The sequence below is a fragment of the Scylla paramamosain genome, unplaced genomic scaffold (genome assembly GCF_035594125.1).
Source record: "Scylla paramamosain isolate STU-SP2022 unplaced genomic scaffold, ASM3559412v1 Contig11, whole genome shotgun sequence".
NCBI classification, from domain to species: domain Eukaryota; kingdom Metazoa; phylum Arthropoda; class Malacostraca; order Decapoda; family Portunidae; genus Scylla; species Scylla paramamosain.
Window position 1 is genome coordinate 1,341,639 of NW_026973676.1, and position 11,614 is coordinate 1,353,252.

General features: G+C 37.8%; 1 long non-coding RNA gene across 3 annotated transcripts; it reads left to right on the top strand.

Moving 5' to 3' along the window:
• Positions 1-37: 37 nt before the first annotated feature.
• Positions 38-8,528, top strand: LOC135097066 (uncharacterized). Of its 3 annotated transcripts, none has more exons than XR_010265354.1 (4): positions 38-55; positions 4,105-4,266; positions 4,706-4,852; positions 7,514-8,528. It is a non-coding gene; the product is annotated as an uncharacterized LOC135097066 (long non-coding RNA). The 3 variants fall into 3 exon arrangements; XR_010265353.1 differs by lacking the exon at positions 38-55 and adding an exon at positions 1,622-1,764; XR_010265352.1 differs by lacking the exon at positions 38-55 and adding an exon at positions 1,774-1,860.
• Positions 8,529-11,614: the final 3,086 nt, after the last annotated feature.

Sequence of the window (11,614 nt, forward strand, 5' to 3'; positions counted from 1 at the left end):
CCCTCACTACAGTACTCGTTAGCAAGTTACTTCGTGCTTCGTTATCCCAGCCACCGTAAGTCCCATTAGTTGTCTAAGTGTTCTGGTCTCCCTGTCACTCATCAACAGAATCACGGCCTTTGGTGAACACACTGGCATTGCTAATAAGATAGGAAGCTGCCACGCGTGATTTGGGAAATAGAATGTGATGTGATGTATTCGATATTAGCTACTGTTTTTGTTTTGTAATGCAGTTTAGTACAGAGCAGAAATTCGTGTTACCAAATGGTCCAGCGTCTTATTTTAACTTTTATAAATTTCTAGAGATCTATTTAGGTTTTCAGAGGTATTTTCGTGACTCTAGGAAAAAAAGAATCCAGCTTTACGTGTTTCTTATGTAATTCAACTTATTACACAACAGGAATCCGTGTTATCATATCTTCCCGCGTCTTATCTGAACTTTTATCATGTTCTGGTCTGTTATTTAGGTTTTCAAAGGCATTTTCATGACTAGCACAAAAATCCATCTATTCTTGTTTGTTCTGTAATTTTTATATAACAGAAGAGAAACTTGTATCCTCAAACGATCTGGCGTCTTATCTTTCTTAATTTTTATCAGGTTCTAGTAGAAATTATGTACGTTTTTATGTTTCTGGGTAAAAAAGAAAACATCTATCTTCCCTGTTTATTCTGTAATGCATTTAACTACAGCAGAACAAGAACAACATGCTAAAACATTCCGGTTGCGTTGCGAGAAGTTTTGTGAAGCAGAGTTGTGAAATATTGTCTGCTGCTGAATTACTGACGTGTCCTTAAGCTTCACCTATATTGTAATAGCACGTGTTTCTTCATTTTTGTCCTGGTGTTCTAGAGTGTATGGTGTCTTATATAGGGAACAGTGAGAAAGGACCTTCACTCCTCTCCCTGTGGTTCAGTGGCTGATGTCTCTTCTTATTTTTTTTTTTCTTCTCCCTCGTCACTCGGTCAAGGAAACAGAACTGTCCCCTTTACAAGATAAAACCCCTCTGCTTTGGTCTGTATGACATCAAATCGCTCCACTCCCTCCCTTATCCACTCTTTAAATTCCCTTATACTCTTTACCCAATCTTAATAACCCTAGGAACACTTCAGCAATATAATATCTTAAGAGTCTTCTGTGGAATCAACTCAGACAGGTTTGAATTACTTGAATCGCGTTGACACACCTTCTCCTCACACTCCGTCTCTTAAACGTCCTTTAAATTCCCCTATACTCTTTACCCAAGCTTATTAACCCCACAGATACTTTCTTACTACAATATCTTAAGTCTAATACGTAATCATATCAGAGGCTGGAATTGTTTGAATTTCGCGCGAAAACATCCGCTCTTCACACCATCTAAATTGTGTTATACTCCTTATCCAAGCTTATTAAGCCTAGGAACACTTCAGAAATACAATATCTTAATAGTATAGTGCGGAATCATGCCTTTACACGCTTCAGTTACGCTCTAATAAACTCCTTTCAATAGCGAGAAAATATGAGCTGTCAAGTGAATGGCATCTACCATCACCATGACAACGGGTCGTGAATAGCCAATCCCAGCTCGCCATTTCATCCGGGACCTCAAGATGGCCACACTGATACAATATAGTTTAATTTCCAGCCAAGATCAGAGTTAACCGAGACATATATGGTGGATAAAAAGCTCTTAAAAATATGGGTGTTCCGAGGATAGTATACCACTAGGGAATGTGGGTTACATTAGTAATGGAGGAATATTTTGAGAGCAGACGAAACTAAAGGTACAGTTACTAGTTAGTGTTTTTGTGTGTTTGTTTATGTGTGTGTCGTGGAGGAGTGATCTGTGCCTGTCCATGTGGCTGTATGATGAACCAGGCGTGAGTATTCAGCATTTGACCAAACACACTCACGCAGAGACTGTCCCTTTAAACCTTCGTCCCTTTAAACCTTCGTCCCTTTAAACCGTACCCAAACAAACGCTTTCGATTCCCGTAGGCAGACCAGGCTACCTCTCTCTGACCGCCGCCCCATGTCACTTATTTTTTTAGGGTCATGCTCCTAATGAGAGAGTAACCGGCCGGCTAGGGGGACTGAGAGTAGGCTGGGACCGTTAACTGGTTATTTAACAGAGTAGAAGATGAGAGAGAGACTGGGATGTGTGATGAATGAGTGAGAGGGAATAGAAGGGTGTAATCTGTTTGACGTAAGGGTGACAGGCTGTGTGCGTCCGTGTGTACATGTATGTGGGTGGGTGTGGGTGACTGGGTGTGTGTGGTGGGTCAGTGTCCGTATGTATGTGTGTATTACCCTTGTGAGACCCGCTCTGTGTGTGTGTGTGTGTGTGTGTGTGTAGGGAGGGAGAGACACGTGAGTAAAGAAGGGAGGATGGGGGTCAGGAAAGAGGAGGAGGAGGAAGAGGGCTGACTGGGTGAACCTCTTAAAGATAGTATTCAGAAATTACGTGTTTTCTTGACGGCTTCGCTGAGTCACTGTGTTAGGGAAGAGGAAGAGGAGGAGGAGGAGGAGGAGGATATAGAAGTGATATAAGCATAGGAAGGTTTTAAGTTAGTATTAAGTTAGTATTAGTATTAGTTAGTATTTTAAGTTAGTAGGTTAGGCTATGTAAGTTGAAGTGTATTAGATTGTAAGGCTAAGTAAGGTTAGGTTAGGTTAAGATAGTGTGTTAGGTTAGGTAAGTTAAGGATAGGTTAGACTAGCATAGTTTAGGTTATATTAGATGAATTTACATTAACTTGCATAGGTTAGATTAGATTAGATTAAAGTAAGATTTGGATGACATAGGTTAGGTTAGATCATGTTAAGTTATAGCAGATTAATTAGGTTAGTTAAGGTAATTGAGTTAGCAAAGGTTGCATTAGGTTAAACTAGCATAAGTGAAGAAGTTAAGTTAGGTTAGGTGAGGAATTATTAGGTTAGATGAGAGGAGGTGAGGTTAGGTGAGGTGAGGTTAGGTTAGGTTAGGTTTGGTTAGATTAGGTGAGGTGAGGTTTGGTTAGATTAGGTTAGGTGAGGTGAGGTTTGGTTAGATTACATTAGGTTAGGTTAGGTTACGTTAGGTGAGGTTAGGTTAGTTTAGGTGAGGTGAGATTAAGTTAGGTTAGAGTGAGGCGTCTTGAAGTCATGAGAGACATTGGCAGGGGCAGAGGTGGTACCTTGCCAACTCCACCTGAGAGAGAGAGAGAGAGAGAGAGAGAGAGAGAGAGAGAGAGAGCAGAGGGGGGTCAGACTACTGCTTCATTAAAGGAGTCTTTAAAATTAGCTTCCCTATGTTAATGTGTTAGTTTTCATATTTATTGAGAGAGAGAGAGAGAGAGAGAGAGAGAGAGAGAGAGAGAGAGAGAGAGAGAGAGAGAGGCAATATGGTGTAAATAAAGGGACTAAAAATGTACTTCAAATGGCTTGATTCTCTCTCTCTCTCTCTCTCTCTCTCTCTCTCTCTCTCTCTCTCTCAATAAATATGAAAACTAACACCTTCACATAGGGAAGCCAATGTTCATGCTCATTTACTCCCGACCCCAACCATTGCTAATATAGACTTCACTTTCATCCAGTTAGAAAATAAATCTTGTAAAATAACATTAGGTCTCGTCTATCATCCTCTAGTCCAGTCACCTGCTACGGACAAAAAAACTTTATGACCTTATTGCGGACATTTGTTGTGTTAATAATTGCATAATTATGGGGGATTTTAATTATCCAGTCACTCTCAAGACATCTTTATTCGTTCTACAGCCACATCCAGTCTTAGAACTGGGAAGAAATTGCAAAATGTATTCTTTTTCAATGCCAACTCTACGTCTTGTAGATGGTTATAAAGGAGACTGCATGCATTGCTTCTGATGCTTCTAATTGTTTTGTTTCACAGTGAAAGGCTTTAAGTGTAGTTGGAAAATGTCATAGGAAAAAATTGTAGTTAATATTGGATGCAAAATATCAAAGTAAGATTAGTTAAAGAATTTTTAACGTTGGGAATAGTAATCCATTTATATATATATATATATATATATATATATATATATATATATATATATATATATATATATATATATATGGGAGTATATTTTTTGTAACAGTGTGAATGATAAGATTCCATTTTTCAGTGTTGCCACGGTGACGGTGGTGGTGGGCATGATACAGATGCGGGAGGTGGAGTTTGTGCCCGATAGAGACATGCAGCTGGACAAATTGTGTTGGTCATTGGTCAGACTGGAGTTTACATGTGTACCTCCTTCACCATCATTGGTGGACACTTCACCATGAGTGTTAGTGAAATGTGCTCTCTTTCTTACTTTATTTGTATATCAGAAAAATTTAAGGCCAGTTAGTTGTCTAGACTATAAGTTTTAAAATGAAAAAATAAATCTACATATTTTTTTAAAAGCAAACAGTTAAGGCATTGTAAAGTAAAAGTCAAAATATATTTTGGTTATTATTTTTTTTGCAATCAATTACTTTCATGTATAATGAAATAAATACATTTATCAAACTTAATATCATATTTAATAACAGCTAGAGGTACCAATTTGCAGATGTCTATGGAAAATTTGTATGATAATCTTGTGGCCAACAAAAAAGGATACAATGAATGATGACTTATTATTGTAAGAAATCTTTCAGAGTTGTTGTTGTGTACTTCCACATTCCATGGAGACAGCTTTTTCCTTCACTTTTCAGCATTTAAAAATGTGATAATTTCAACAGGATGCTTGAGCTGTCACGGTGCTGCTGCTGCTGTCTGCCATCATCACCCTGACACAGACCACCCTGCAGACCACCTTCATCCTGGGTGCCACACGTCACTGCTGCTACAACTCAGAGCAACTGGAGCGCAAGCCAGGAAGGGAGATGGTAACTCCTCACTTAATTTGTTGTTTATTTGAGGGCCTAATGACAGACACATAATGGAATGAGTATTTGTGAATGTTTGTTTATATCTAGATACAGCATTCACATATCTTTTAAGTGCCACCTTCCAAAAACAATGTCAGCCAGAAAAATAACTGATGAATCTAATTACATTTCAAGTCAAAAAGTTTTCCTTTAACCACTTTGCTCCAGATGCTTAAAAACATGCGTTGCTCACATACATGGTGTCACGTAGGCTCGTGAGTGGTAACTTATCTAATTTCTAATAATTTCTAATATAATTTCTGTGTGTGTGTGTGTGTGTGTGTGTGTGTGTGTGTGTGTGTGTGTGTGTGTGTGTGTGTGTGTGTGTGTGTGTGTGTGTGTGTGTGTTTTATGTATGAGTGACACTGGCCAAGGGCAACAAAAATCCAATAAAAAAATATGCCCACTGAAATGGCAGTCCCATAAAAGGGTCAAAGCAGTGGTCAAAAGTTGATGAATAAGTGTCTTGAAACCTCCCTCTTGAAGGAATTCAAGTCATAGGAAGGTGGAAATACAGAAGCAGGCAGGGAGTTCCAGAGTTTACCAGAGAATGGGATGAATGATTGAGAATACTTGTTAACTCTTGCATTAGAGAAGTGGACAGAATAGGGGTGAGAGAAAGAAGAAAATCTTGTGCAGTGAGGCCATGGAAGGAGGGGAGGCATGCAGCATGAAAATAGCGGTAGAAGACAGCTAGATATGCAACATTGCGGCGGTGAGAGAGAGGCTGAAGACAGTCAGTTATGTTTGTGTGTGTGTGTGTGTGTGTGTGTGTGTGTGTGTGTGTGTGTGTGTGTGTGTGTGTGTGTGTGTGTGTGTGTGTGTGTGCGCTGATGCAGCTGAGAAGGTTGCCTTATGATAATTATTGACAAATGAAGGTAATGGATGCGCATGTCATTACTACTTTTTAAATGTGTGTGTATGTGTGTGTGTTATGTACACACACACACACACACACACACACACACACACACACACACACACACACACACACACACACACACACACACACACACACACACACACACACACACACACACACACACACACACACAAAGAGAAGTAATAGACACGCATCCTTTACCTTCATTCATCAATAATTGTCATAAGACGACCTTCCCAGCTGCATCATTACACACACACACACACACACACACACACACACACACACACACTTACACACCACGTAGTGTAGTGGTTAGCACGCTCGGCTCACAACCAAGAAGGCCCAGGTTCGAATCCCGGGCACGGTGAGGCAGATGGACAAGCCTCTTAATGTGTAGCCCCAGTTCACCTAGCTGCAACGAGGTACAGGATGTAACCCGAGGTGATGTGGCTTCGCTGCCCCGGTGTGTGGTGTGTCATTGGCCTCAGTCCTACCCAAAGATCAGTCACCATGAGCTCTGAGCTCTTACACACACACACACACACACACACACACACACACACACACACACACACACACACACACACACACACACACACACACACACACACACACACACACACACACACACACACACACACACACACACACACACACACACACACACACACACACACACACACACAGAGAGAGAGAGAGAGAGAGAGAGAGAGAGAGAGAGAGAGAGAGAGAGAGAGAGAGAGAGAGAGAGAGAGAGAGAGAGAGAGAGAGAGAGAGAGAGAGAGAGAGAGAGAGAGAGAGAGAGAGAGAGAGAGAGAGAGAGAGAGAGCAAAATGGCAATGAATGAAACAGGGAGGAGGGGGAACTGTGTGCGAATGAAAACATCATCTACGTGAAACATTTGATTGATTATAAAGCACATGTGCATCATATATAGTCATGAATGTGGAGGAACAGCAGAGTGAGTGATCAACCACAGAAAGGAGAGAGTCGGACATGCGGAGAGAATGGAAGGGGAACAATTTGAGAAGATAAGCATGCAAATACATAAATATAAGGTGGAATAGCAGTGTTTGGTGGGAAGATGAAAGAGAGATGCCTGTTTATGAAGCAAAATGGTTGTGCAAGAGAGGAAAGATTGGAAAACCATTCCCACCAAAGCCAACAAACCTTACACCATATTTTTACAAACCACAGCATCTCTATTCATCCATTCTGTGTGTCTTCTATTTTTTTCTCCATGCTTACTCTGTTGTGGGTCTCTGGACTGGAGTACATCAGAGAAAGTTGACACAGACTTGTATATAAGAGGATGTTGTCTGTAACTAATGCTATGGGGACATATTGCAAGTCTGTGGGATGTAGTGAATGAATAAGTGTGTCCTCTATAGCATACTTAAAAACCACACACACACACACACACACACACACACACACACACACACACACACACACACACACACACACACACACACACACACACACGCACGCACGCACGCACGCATGCACCCACCCACACACCCACACACACACCACACACACACACACACACACACACACACACACACACACACACACACACACACACACACACACACACACACACACACACTATTTCCTAACCCTTGCCTGAAACAAATTAAAAACTTTTATCCTTCTCCAATCACATTTTAATTTTCTACTTACAGTCACAATCCCACAGTATATGTAGTTAATTTCAACTTTACTTTCAGGTTACCTTCTTGTTGATGTGCAATCTTGCTATGTGGGCGATGAACACCTCTGAGACATCACGAGCAGATGCCCATCCAGCACAGCTCAACTTGTATGGAATCTGGACCTGGACCATCATATCAATGCCACTGGCTTTGATATGTGTTTGATATGGCTTCTATTGCTTTCAAGTGACCATCTGCCTCTGTGAAATATGGAAGATCTTACAAGCTCAAGCATGAGTATTAAGCAAGTTATAGGAATGCTAGTATGAGTGTGGTGTGTCTGAATTAGCTGTCAGAGTATTGTAAATATTATTACTTAGTCTTCCCAGTTATGAAATTAAGAACAGTTGTGAAGTTTGCTTTAAAACCCTTCATTAACTTTGCCACAAAACACTTTTACATGTTATCAAAAGTGTGTAACTGTTATGATGTGTGCATATATATCATTACTACAGAAGAATCTGGAATTTCCCCTCAGATTACTTTAATGAATGAAGCTTGAGTTCACAGATGTGTGGTTTGTAAATTTCACCTGTATTCTCTCCTCTATGGCAGTCTGTTCTGGCAAAGTTTCATTTGTCAAAAGCATTACAGTTTGTAAATGATGTGTCTTCATATGCCTTCACTAGCAATTATGAATTACATTGTGGTCATGGATTTTGTTCTTTTAATACAGTTGCCTCAAGATATTCTGAGCTTTACAATGCTGTCTTTAGTACACTGCAAGAAAATACAGAAATTTCATGTGGCAACATTTATTTTTAAAACATTATTTATTACTTTTAAAAATAGCAATGTGGGGCTTCCTTAATGCAAATAGTCTTGCCCCAAAAAACTTGTGATGTCAAACACTAACTTCTCTTAACACAGCACAACCAAAACCACTCAAAATTATACATTAATTTTTTTTATAGAGCAACATGTGTGGAAAGTGCTACCAGAAATATTTGCATAACAAATATTTGGTTCTGGACCTTAGCACTTATACAGTACTGCACTAACTTACACACAAGGTTAATTAATGATGTAATACTCAGGTGAAGCTGGATTTTCAAAAGACTGATCAATATTTTTTCCCAGATGTCATTTTTATGCAGCTGACTGAAGGAGAAAACACTGCAAAGCTCACAGTATTCTTCTTAAATCTTACTAAAATGTATGCGCATCACTTTCTGATTTCACCCCAATGGCACACAAACCAAAATTCATGGGTATGGAGATGGCTGGACTACTTCCTGTGGCCACCCCTGTTATATCTTAATTTCCCACTGTCTTTCCTGTGTGCTGGTTAAGCTACTCACTGCTGAAGTCCCTGGAAACTAGGTAGAATAATTTAGAATGACATGGTTAAGTTAATGCTGATAAAATCTCATTTGTAATATTCAGGAAGATTGAATTATTCTTCCTCTGTTGAAGCAAATGATATAACATTGACTAGAAGCTTTCACAATATTTATAAGCTTTCTTGTATCAGAGATCTTTTGAAAATCCAACCATTAATTTGTAAATACTTGTATAGTGTAGCTGGCATGAGGGTTGCAGTCTTCATTATTTACTAGTGGACAAGCAACAAGTGATGGTGTGGCTCTGAGCCACTGTAGTAGGGATGTTATGGTCAAACCTCCATACATTACTGTCTCTATCCAGTATGAGACCGGTGTTCAGGAAGCACAAGCATGTGCTGAATAACAAGAAGCCGGCGTGGCTCAAGAGGAAGAGTGAGTAGGACGAGAAAAAACAGAACAAATAAATCCCCTACACGTATTGTCTCCATTGACACAAGCCATGAAAAGCTTGTCCATCTCTGAGTGCTAAGGAGCAGTGTGTTCAACTGATGATGTGGAAACTTGAGACAGCCAATCATTTAATGGACTTTAGTAGGTTTTGTCACCAGTCTTCTGTGTGTCACTCACTACATTTTGAAATTTTTACTTGTTCTATTTAATTTTGTGTGTATGTACACAATGTTTATGGTCAATAAACTATTTATAAAAACTATTTATCTGTGTAAGATAAAAGCAGTTATTATTATTATTATTATTATTATTATTATTATTATTATTATTATTATTATTATTATTATTATTATTATTATTATTACATATTTTCCTTGTATTTAAATATTATTATTATTATTATTATTATTATTATTATTATTATTATTATTATTATTATTATTATTACATTTTCCTTGTATTTAAATATTATTATTATTATTATTATTATTATTACATATTTTCCTTGTATTTAAATATTATTATTATTATTATTATTATTATTATTATTATTACATATTTTCCTTGTATTTAAATATTATTATTATTATTATTATTATTATTATTATTATTATTATTACATATTTTCCTTGTATTTAAATATTATTATTATTATTATTATTATTGTTATTATTATTATTATCATGCATTTTCTTGTATATAAATAAAATACTGTAACTGATTTTTTTTTTTTTTTATCCATTTAGACACTCTCTCTCTCTCTCTCTCTCTCTCTCTCTCTCTCTCTCTCTCTCTCTCTCTCTCTCTCTCTCGAATAAAATGACTGGTGAGGAACTCATTAAAGTGCTAAAAATTCCATTAAACTACGAGAAATAAGACGAATAATTATTATTTACCTAATAACACAAACAAGGAATAATAAACAAAACTTAAGCCAGAAAACACGAAAAGATAAAACTATCATATCAAGAAATACGTAGTTTTAAAAAATCATGAATATCAAATAAATAGCTCACATATAATCAATAAACACGTAAGGAACAGTAAATAAACAATTAAGCCCCTTCATTGCAAGGGCCAGAGTCGGAAAGTAAAAAAAAAAAAAAAAAAAAAAAAAAAAAAAAAACTAAAGTACCGAGACTAAAACATAGGGAATTAGACAAATGACAATTAATAAGCACATAAGGAATAATGAATAAACAAAAATTAAGCCAGGAAGACTATTATAATTATTGCAAGGAGATAGAGATAAATATGTACGTGTATGTGAATTCGAGGTTAAAATGCTCAAATCTAGCCAATAGCACGACAATAGCAGGACATAAGTGAAGGTGTTCCTCAAGGCAGGGAAGGTGGGGGGAGGGGGGTTGGCTATAAACTATTGGGGGGATAACAGTTCCAATGACTATTAAGTAATGACGCATCCAGTTTGGCGTGTGTGTATTTTTCGCGTTGTGATAATTTAAAGGTTTTCTCGCGTTTTTATTTTGATTTATTGATTTATTTTATTTATTTATTCATTTATTTTGGCAGGTGTTATATTTGTTGAGTGTTTTAAGTATAACTGAGGCTCATTGCATCAAAACTCCATCCATAACCTTCGTGGGACGGTTCAATTTGGCAAGGTTTTTTTTTTCGCATTTTGGATTTCGTAGTAAATTATGCATTTTCTCATATTTTTCTTTGCTGGTATTGTTTTCATTAAATTACTATAAGATTACTGTGTGTACTTGCTTAAATATTATTGCTTCTTTATATTAGATATCGTATTAAGAGAGAGAGAGAGAGAGAGAGAGAGAGAGAGAGAGAGAGTTAATCTACTGCTTGATAGCTATCATTTACTTCTCATTCCCTGAGTGAATCTGCTTAAATGCCACATTAATAAGACCTAAATTGCGTTTAGGAAAGTGTACAACAGGCAGAAGTACAAGTAACATGTTATTTTGCGTTCAGAAAGACGAAATGAATAGTAAATCAACTTACGGGGTCATAACAATTACACCACCAGATAATTCACAGCTAAAAGCAACAAATACATGAATAATCCTGTAGAACTCCCTTCGACTCCATATACGACTGGAAAGTTGGGGCGCCTTTCCCCCCACCCTCCACTACCACGCCTTCTTTTCTTAATCAGCCAGTCAAGCAATAAATCAATCCCTTCGTGAATCATACCCATTTCCAGGTGTCACCCCCACCCCTAGATCTCTCATTCTGTCACGTATGAACAAGTACAAAGGGCAAGCCAGCTGTCTCTTTTAATATTCTTGCCTGAAATAAGATTACAAATGAGGGTCTATTAATCATCCATTAAATAATCCATTTTTATTGCTTTCTCATTCTTCTTCCTCTGTGTATTGTTAAATTGGATGGTTATATC